Source organism: Thunnus thynnus, chromosome 9, assembly GCF_963924715.1.
Source record: "Thunnus thynnus chromosome 9, fThuThy2.1, whole genome shotgun sequence".
Taxonomy (NCBI): domain Eukaryota; kingdom Metazoa; phylum Chordata; class Actinopteri; order Scombriformes; family Scombridae; genus Thunnus; species Thunnus thynnus.
Window position 1 is genome coordinate 4,947,457 of NC_089525.1, and position 10,684 is coordinate 4,958,140.

The window sequence follows — 10,684 nt, forward strand, 5'->3', positions numbered from 1 at the left end:
TGTCACACCATAAAATATAATTATTTTTTAACAAAGACTACCGTGATACAGCGCATTGAAAAATTACGCTAAAGGGGTACCCTGTGCATTAAAAAGTGACGCCAGGGGGACCAAGCTTCGATATGTGATGAGTTGGGAGTGAGAACATGTTGGACCTGGATGGGGTTTGGGGGGTGAAGAAGGTGAATCTTCACAGTCAGTTGGTGGTGAGGGGGGTGGAGACTCTTCCCCTCAGCTCTGATGACTCTCATGTTTAAAGTTCTCTTCAGGTGGAGGCTGAGGTGGCTCTCTTTCAAGGTTTCTGCTGTGTTGTCTTGTTTTCTTCTTGTCTTGATTCCTCTTGTCTCTTGTCCTTGGCAGAGGGAACAGATGGGTGATAAAGGAAGTAAAAGAGATAAAAAGTTAGAGATAAAAATTTTTACTTCTGACTTGTTAAGGCAAACTCCATCTGCCTTAAAAGATGTCTGCAGACCCACAAATATTGAAATGGTCAATAAAGTGCACTGAATGGATGAAACATGCAGTTGAAAGCCATATGTTCACTACCAACAATCTGCTGAATCTCTCAACTCCTTTTCTGACTGGCAGTCGAGGGCCACTGGTAAACACCTCAGCATTCAGAGAGCTGACTGTGTTCAACAGATCATAAAGTTTCGTTTCAGTACTTCAGACTGTTGTTTCACAACATCATTGGTTCCTATGTGCACTATGATGATTTTCACAGTTGGATGTGCAGCCATGATATGCAGGATTCTTTCTGTCATGTCAGAGACCATATACTCGGGAAAACAGGGTATTTTTGCGTTTGTACTGCACATGCTTCTTACACCTTTTACAGCAAAGTCACCCACAATCAGAGTTTGAGGCTCAGATGTTAGTTTTCCCTGTAGCCTTTTACTCTCTGACTTACTCTCAGTTCTTACCCTGCTATGTGAAGATAAGAGGATATCCAGACCATCAGATGAAGATCCAGGGTCCTGCAACAGTGGAGAATATCTGTTCTCCAGTTGCACACTTGGTTGTTGGGGAGGTTTGTTGCTAGTTCTCCCTTTCGCAGCTGTCCACGGCTGTGTGCTCTGAGAATCACCAAACAACCATCTTCCCCAGAGCCTTCTACTGCTTCACCTCTTACTTTTCCTCCATCCTCATTTCTCCCTCCATCTTTCTTATCCAACCTTCACTCCTCTTTCCAGAATAATTATTTTTCTTCCTCCTTTGTCTTATTTTCTCGTTTCCATCTCCTCATTTTCCACCTCCCTCGTTTCTTTCTGCCTCTCTTTCTCCTTCTTTGCCCCCCCCCTTCTCCCACATCTTTAATCACCTATTTTTCTGTTCTTCCTCCTCATCCGTCTTCATCCTCCTCAGGTAAACCATCAGCTTCCTGACTCTCTTTTCTTTTTGCTTTGGGGGGTTCAACACCCCTTTGAACCTTTCCTTCCTGAGTTTATCTCCCTCACTCTTATTCTCTCAGTCTTTCTCTGTCTCTCTGCCTCTCTCCATTCTCTCTCTCACTTTTTTCTCTCTGACCTGGTTCTGTCGGATCCTGCTGGAAGGCCTGATGTTGTTCATGCTGGCACAGCTCTACACACGCGCACACACACACACACACACACACACAAACAAACAGACACATTAGGAAAAAATTAGAACAACACAACACACAAAGCACATCCAAAAGGCTTTTCAGGTGGACACATACACAAATAAATCTAAATACACACATATTTACTCAGCACACATGCAAACACATGTGTACTGACACAGGCATACGCTTATGGGATTACTCTCTCCCTCTCTTCATCTCTGTTTCTCTCTGTCTCTCTTTGGCCTTATTGTGAATGTCCACAGCAAGGCCATAGGGAGAACAAATTTGTTTTTGTAAAAGTAAAAGATATATTTGCCCCATTATTTAAAGGTGCAGTGTGTAGAATTTAGTGGCATCTAGCTGAACGGAGTTGGCATAAATGTAATATTATATTCATAAATATGTTTTAATTAGTGTATAATCACCTGGAAATAAGAATTGTTGTGTTTTTGTTACCTTAGAATGAGCCCTTTATATCTACATAGGAAGTGGGTCTTCTTCCATGGAGCCTGCTGTGTTGCACCGCCATGTTTCTACAATAGCCCAGAACGGTCAAACCGACACTGGCTCTAGAGAGGGCCTTCCACATTTTCACAAGTTTTGAGGCCACCGTAGGTTCTCCTCCGTGCTTGGAAGTGGAGGGGGAGGGGAGGTGTATTCAGTTTGTTGCAATCTGCACCCTCACTGCTAGATTCCTCTAAATCCTACACACCAGTCCTTTAAGCTAAATTGTACCCAATGCTCACAACTCCTGAGCACTCTCCCTGATTTTATTTGATGTTTTATTTTCTTTGAACTGTCTTTTATTTCTGTTTTTATTTATTTTTTCTTTAATCTTACATTACTGAAATTGGTTTTATCTGTTTTATCATAAATTTAATTATTATATTATTTGTCAATGAAATTTGCTCCCTTGTGTGTAGCTCTTTGTAACTTAGATTTTGATGATGACAATGATGACAATTAATGATTATTTATTTAAAATGATTATTTTATAATTATTATTGTTGTTGTTGTTGTTGTTGTTGTTGTCGTGTTATAATATTGTAAGGGTCAATAGACTTCAGAATTTTTATTTTTTAATTTTTTTGTATCAGGAAAAAAGCACAACAACGCCATGGCAATGAACAATCAACACAGGCCAATCAAATGACATACAATACAAACAGAGACTATAACGGCCCACAAAAAGAAGAATGTTCAGGCACAAATGAACAATCAGAAAGTAATGAGTGTATTGCTGAAAACTTATTCAACTTTAAACTTGTTTTAATATTCGAAAATAAAACATTCTTATTCAATAAAATAAATGAGGACAGAGATTGAATATGTATAGGAAAATTATTCCAATCAAAACTATAAAAGCTCTTTTTCAAATATGACTGGAGGGCTTGATCAGAGCTACTCAGCGAATAATTTGAAGCATGGGGGACACAAAATAGTTTTAAATAATTTGGATATTCAAAGTGTATACATTTGAAGACTGGGGAGAGGAAGGAAAGTTCATCCAAGTACAGTTCTACTAAGGTTATAGTACACAATATAGAGAGGAAGATTAGTTTTCAAGGCATTTGATGAACAATGTCACCTTCTGGTATAACTTGTAAAGCGTGTTTCTTTCTAACCTGAACAATGAATGACAAGCTGAATGATGTTGAATAAGTATAATTAAATACAGTATGAAGACTAGAGATTTAATAATGAAGGGGTACTTTGAATTAGGCTGGCCATCCTGTATATAAATGAGAGCTACTCCAAAGACCGCAACATGCACAATATGAAAAATTGCTCTTTATAACATTTGCATTGAACACATGTCAGCAGCATGTCTCTCAACTCAGTTTTTCTGACCCAAATCAGCAGCCCTGTTTTAAATCTCTTTGTGCTGTCTCACTCTCAGTTTATTTAGAACGCCCCATTTAACTAATAATACTGCAAGACTCCAGTCATTTATGTTAATTTAATTTCCTGTCCAAATCAGCCAACAAGGTCACAGACTATATTATGTTTTTTTCATAAAGAAACGGCACATGTGTGTATAAGAGAGAGAGAGAGAGAGAGAGAGAGAGAGAGAGAGAGAGAGAGAGGGGGGAATTATGTATGCACAAATAATTTATCATGGGTTACAAAGGGTTAATTAAGTATTTAATATAATACTATGGCAAGATTAGATATCTGGTGTCATTACCAATGCTGAGAGAGAGAGAGAGAGAGAGTGTGTGTGTGTGTGCATGCGTGTGTGTGTGTGTGTGTGTGTGTGTGTGTGTGTGTGTGTGTGTGTGTGTGTGTGTGCGCACGTGCGCGCGCGTGTGTGTGCGCGCGTGTGTGTGTGTGTGTGGGAGAGAGTGGTGTACTGTACAGTAGTCCCTCTTGATTTGTGGTGACCTGACTAAATTAAAGCCATTTTGAATTGATATTTAGCCCAGTGGGAATATACACTGTTGTCATGTTGCTCTACTTTACTGCAAATGTGTGTGTGTGTGTGTGTGTGTGTGTGTGTGTGTGTGTGTGTATGTGTGTATGAGAGAGAAAGAGAGAGAGAGAAAGAGAGAGAGAGAGAGAGAGAGAGAGTTCTCTGTGATTGGGTTAGAGAAGTTACCTCCAAAATAAAAGCTACCACTGCATTACATTGCTGACGAAACATGTTGGTGTCAGCAATGTCATATTAAAAGCTTTTTATTATAGTCTGGACTCAGAGCTCTTGGATTTTTCCCTTTTGTTTGTTAAAAGTCCTCACTGCTTTATATTTTACAATGTTAGTCTACAGAGATGAGACTGCAACTGCTGTTAATGCAAGTGCACCAAAACGAAATGTATTTATGGTCAAGTGATAGCACCCTCTAGCAGCCATAATAATTATGATGGGAACAAAGGAGAAAATTGGGTGATGTTATTGTGGAGCAGTCTGCGTAGGGAGGAGGACACTGTTTTTTTAAAAAAAAACATAGCCACGATCGTCGCCTTACCTCGTACCTGCCAACACTTATATTTTTACCGGATTTCTCCCGTATTTTCACCCCTTCTTCTGCTGTACTCCTGTTTTGTTGTTTCTCCTGGGAAACGTAATTTGCATGGCCCTCAACCTTTATTATAAATAATCATCATACACGGACCCATAAGTTTTGTATGTTTGTCTGACTGTACCCAAGTTGCCAGATCGTCTATGAAACAAAATCTACACACACAATCCACACATGATATACAATTTCAACCCATCTGTCTGTCTGTTCTCTTTATACATCTATGATCTGTCATGGTAACTTGGGAACCAGTGGCAGGGCATGTGTGCAGCTGCCGCCGGCAGGTGGGCCAGCGAACTTCCTGTTGTCAAAAGGGTAGTGTCAGGGTAGGACGGTGTTCCGGGGAAAAAATCCAAATACACCCGCAAATTTGGCCAAAGTTGGACTTAACTTTTCCTTTTATATCTGCTAGTCACCAGGATAGTGACTGCACCTTTTGCAAAGCCTGTAGGGTTGATTTTAATGGTGAGAAAAATGACGTGAGCCAGCATATCAGCTCCCAACACTATAAGTGCGCCATTGAGGCACAGAGGGGTACATTGGCAATATTGAGTCACTGTTCAGAATGATGTTTGTGCAGAGTTGGTCCGGTATGCAACTTCCACAAGTAGCATACAGGATGGGGTAGTGTTGCACACAAAATAATATCAAATATAAAACACTAAAACACCCCAAACAGAGGACCTCACCATTTCAGCTGCCTAACCTTAAACTTGTTTTTTTCCATAACCACAATCTACACATGCGTACTCATATTCACTCATACACACATACTTACAGACATACAACAACACACACATAAACTCAGAAGCTTGCAAGAAGCTCAGAAGCACTTCTTAATATTATGTTCATGGAATGATAAAATGTTAATATAAATTGATATGTAATTTGTACCACAGTGTCAAACTGCATTTTTTATTTAATTGTTATGTCTTAATTTATTTTATTGTCTGTGAATTTGCTTTTGAGATGACTGTAATGTACTGTAGTAATGTAGTGACTGTTTTTGTATAGTCATTGTGTGGCTGTATGGTTTGTATACTATTTGGAAAGCCAAAATAAAATATTCCCTGCAGTGTTTCTGTGATAAATTGATGTTGATATATAAATATAAATAATAATATAAAATATGATAAATGCTGCAGATTACTGCTGATAGGGGCAATAGTTTGTGGAGTTCTGGAGTGCATTGACAAACGACCTATTTTGTTGTTTAATTTGGAGCACTTGCTGGAGACAGTATTTGTGGACACAGTACTAATTGAAAAAAAAATTACATTTAATCCATGGCACTTCTTTTCACTGACAACCACATCACGAAGATTAAAGTCTTTTAGACGACACAGACATCATAAATCTTCTCCAAATTTGATGCTTGCGCAACCTCAGCTTCATTGAACTTGACCCCATTATATGCCCTGACTATATACCTCAGACTTGCATCTTGGAAATATATTAGATTTCTATTCATGAGCTGTGAATGTGTGAATTCTCTTACAGACTGTCACTTTAGTTTATTCATATTTCTTTTTATTTCCTTGCCCTGGTTGCAGTGCAGATCAAAAGGGTAGCAGCAGAATGCCCACAGCCACAACATTCAATGCAATGTGTGTCTTCAGTCAGCCGGCCTTGGTTTGGGATGTGCGTGTCCAACTAGCAGTGCGCTGTCTTTTTTCTCCCCATAATCAGCCCATCTCTGAGTCTGACTTCATCATGACTCATGGCCTCTTCTGATTTGAGCCAAAAACTACAAAAAGTGAGTTTAAAGTTGACTTAAGTTGGCAAAACAGCAGAGTTTACTGCGATGAGTTACATTTCCCCCAACTGAGGAGAACAAAATGATGCTTTACACAGAACCTATGTCTGATCTAAGCTGACTGGATTATATCAAACATATTTACAACAAGACATCCGCATGTGTCTTAATAAAGTTCTGAAGTAAGAAACACAAACCTCCACCAGTTCACAAGAGCCCATTTTACTCTGATATTAGATGTTTTTACATTTCAGGTGTAAACAGGGTAAGGTCTTTGGGGGACCAAAAATGTAGCTTTTACCATAAACTATTATCGCCTTTTGTCACAAAGGTCATTCAACAGTATCGAGACATGTGTCTGATATCACTTTCTTGTTCTTTCATTTATTACTTCCTCCATAATAAAAACTTAATAGCTTCATCCGGAGTGAATAGTAAATTAAATTTTACACAGCACACTTGTCAATCATCATCATTTTGCTCCATCACTGACAGGTACAGTGTCACATAACTGTAATTTTCACATCTATCTAAGGTGACACATTGCCTTGTAGGATTTTTGGTAAAAAGCACAGAACATTTTCCATTTCAGTGTGGGATTTTTAGGGCAGTAAATGCTCAGACTGAAGCTCAAATAAAATGACTTAAAAAATAAAGTGCACTATGTAGGAAAAAGGGACTGATTCCAGACATTGCTGTTTGTATGATGTCTCATCAAAGGCTCACACTGGTTTGGCCTCACACTCAAAGGAAAGATATTGAGTTAAATTTGTTAGGGTGGCACCAAAAAATCTGCCCAGAGCCTCCATTAGACCCTCGACACGGAATCACCAGTGGAATGACTTTGGGCCAACTTTAAAGATTAATTTCCAAAGGAGAGAGTGATGATGCTGAACTTCACAGCAGCTTTACCTCAGGCATTGCTCACCTTCCATTATCACTCTTAAAAGGCCTGTTCACCCAAATTAACCAAAATCACCAAAAAAAAAAACACCTAGTGGAATCTTGCCAAGCAGATTGTTCGACATGCTGTTTTATGTGTCCAGATTATAGAATGCTGAGTTTTCTGTCTCCACAGTTTTCACTGCAGCTACCTTCTGCTAAAGAAATAGCCCCTAGAATAAGTGTTAACTATGAAGCTGCCAAATATAAGTTATAAGTAACAGGGAACTGATCTGTGGAAAGACACCTTGCTGCTGATTTTTTAAAAATTATTATTATTTAATTTTATATCCAGTTTTCAGCACCACAAACAAAATTCCATTGACCACCACTGCTTTGGGTAAAGGCAGAAATCTCAGAGGTAGATATGTTAAAACTTGAACAGATAGTATAAGAAGTAAGTATATTAGAGCAGCATGATTAGAATCAGAAATGATCAGAAAATTCCTGGTTCCCAGATGTGAGAATTTGCTGCTTCTCCTTCTAACATTACAGTGAATTTTATATTTTTGGGTTATGGACTTCTAGTCGGACAACTGATGATTTCATCTTGGGCTCTAGGATACTATTTTCTGAGATTTTTAGACCTGTATTTGTTGAGGCAGCAAAATTATTTGTATTTGTATGTGTATTTGAATAAAAGTACCTTATGAAGGAGGTCCCACACAGGGTCTCGAACTGGAGTCTCCCAGATTATAGACGACTGCACTGACTACTGAGCTAAAACTTTACTCATCACCTCATTGCAGACAGACCTCTACCTATTTATACATCCATAACACAGAGACAGCACACTGTGTAACATGTAGGGAGGAACTTCAAAGGTGATTCTTGCTTTGCACTTTTCATTTATTGCCTATTTTTTACAACCTAACTTTGTGGAAAGGAGAAGGGGAACAACAGGTTATAGAGAGTCCCTTGGGAGCACTTCATGTGTGTCAGTAGCTCAGCTTTATCTCTGGGGAACACCCCCAACTCCGGTAGTGGTGTCCAAATAAAGAAATGTGCGTCATGTAGCGGGTGGATGTGACTCCCCTCATTGAGACCTGCTGATAGACGCAACGTATATATATATACATGAACAGATCCTTTAAAGTTCAAATTATTAAAGCTTTAAGTTCTTTTTCCCATGGACATGTCAGCTGATGCTGATACGATAAGGTCAGAAAAAATGTAATTCAAAATTAATGTTTACCTTTTGAAAAGACCATGTGATGCTGCAACAGAAATTCAATCAAATGACCTCCGGTTGAACAATGAAAATGCAAGTTTCCAGAAATACAATAACAGTCTCATTTAAAATCTTACCAAATCTTATCTTATCTTACAAACTAAAACTAACAATCAATTAAGCGTAAAGGCCCTGCACACCCACACAGGTGTTTTCAGTTATTGTTCCTGATTAGACCTCTGCTCAAGTTGAAGTTTAGCAGAGCTACAGCATGCAGGAATTACGTGACAAACTGAAAATAATCATTTTGTGTAATCATAGGGTGTCAGAAAACTTCACCACAGAGAGAAACCTTTGATGGAATCCAGATACATTTTCAAAATCAGACTTTTAAAGTCCTCTACAGTGTCCCCGTCCTGAAGGTGATAATAGATGATTTCTCTCTGCATGTGTCTCTGACCGACTGTGATGGACCCTGTATTGATTGATGAGTTTTTTTTTCATTCTACTTTTTTTCCAAGGGCCCTCTGAGCTGAATGATGGCTGCTGCTGCGTCTCATCGACCTGACAGCGTTTCAAGGTTTTTCCACAAATCCCCAACGTACGCTCCAACAGTCTCCACACCATCTATCCTGATGGCCAAAGCCCTACAGGTTGATGTATAGGGGTAATATTGTCTTCAGCAGGGGGACTGGGATTGATGTGACTGGATCAATGTGGATCACAAGCACTGTGGATAACAATGTGCACCATGGACAACAAAAGGATGACACAAAGAATGTAGATGGATAAAATTTGATGGTAAGATTATATGGACAGCATTTTTATTGCTAACTAGACGAACTGAAATTACCTGACTTTTTTTTTTTCCTCTTCCACTCTCACCATGCACACATTATTGGTGTGAAAACATTCTTGTCAACTGACTCCAGAATAATACTAACTTCACACTTACACCAGAGGTTTCCCCTACAGAGCAGTTGATTTGATGAGATTTCTTGGTCCCTTGCGACATGAATTTCCATATTAGTAAGGAAAAACTCATTAGCTCTAAGTTCTTGTTGCTTAAAGACACTGAGTTCATACTAATGCAGCTCATGTGTTAGGTAAAGACCAGATTGTTGGTATAGAATGTTTGTATAGAAATATTAATTAGCAGCTGATGTTTGATTGGCTTTATTAATGCTCTCATCAGCCTGATTATATTAAACACGTCATGGTGATAATGACAGGGCATTAGACAGCTGAAGCGACTCCTATTAAGCCGTGTTGACAAAGATGTCTTTTAGTCATGCTCCTTGTCTTTGTGTGTGTGTGTGTGTGTGTGTGTGTGTGTGCGTGTGTGTGTGTGTGTGTGGGTGGAGGGGGGTGGATATGGAGTGTCACTTGTAGGTGCTAGTGTGATATAAGTGTATGTATAGATGCTGTGTTTGGGCTACTGCATGTTTTGTTACCTCACTGGGACCTTTTCTGGTATAATCACAACTTGTGGAGACCAGTAGTCCTCATGGGGATCAAATACCGATCCTAATGATGCAAAACCTCATTTCTGAGGTCCTCGTTAAGATTGGGGATAAGGTGTGAATTGAGGTTGAGTTAAGATTAGGCTTAGGCATGAATTAGTTATGGTTAAGGTTAGGGTTTAGGGTGTCAACAATGAATGGACGTCATTGCAATGTCCTAACAAGGATCGCTGCACAAACTGTTTTAGGTCACTGTGGCTGCACAAGAATGACAAGGTCATTCTATCAGATTTGGTTAATGTCAGAACTTTATCCTTCACAAAACTCTATTGGACACACACAGACACATATGCAGACATGCACTATGTGTACATAGGGCTGTAATCCTTGACTTTCTGGAGACTTAACTGTTTGGGAGTTACATCACAGTGATGACAAGACTCCAGCAAGTCACTGCACCCAGTCAAGAAATACTTCCAGCACATAACCCCTCATAAAAATACAACTTGTCATTTTTTTGTATGGAGTAAACAAACAATATGTAACATGTTAAGTAGTGAGCTTTAGAAGTGCTGGTAGGCATTTTTTCAAAATGTTTGGACAGTATTTAAGCTAAACTAAGCTAATCACCTGCCGGCTGTAGCTTCATATTTAGTGTACAGACATAAGAATGTTATCAATCTTCTTGTTTAACCCAGAGAAAGAAAGAGAATAATTATTCCTTTCTCAAAGTTAGTACGAATTTAT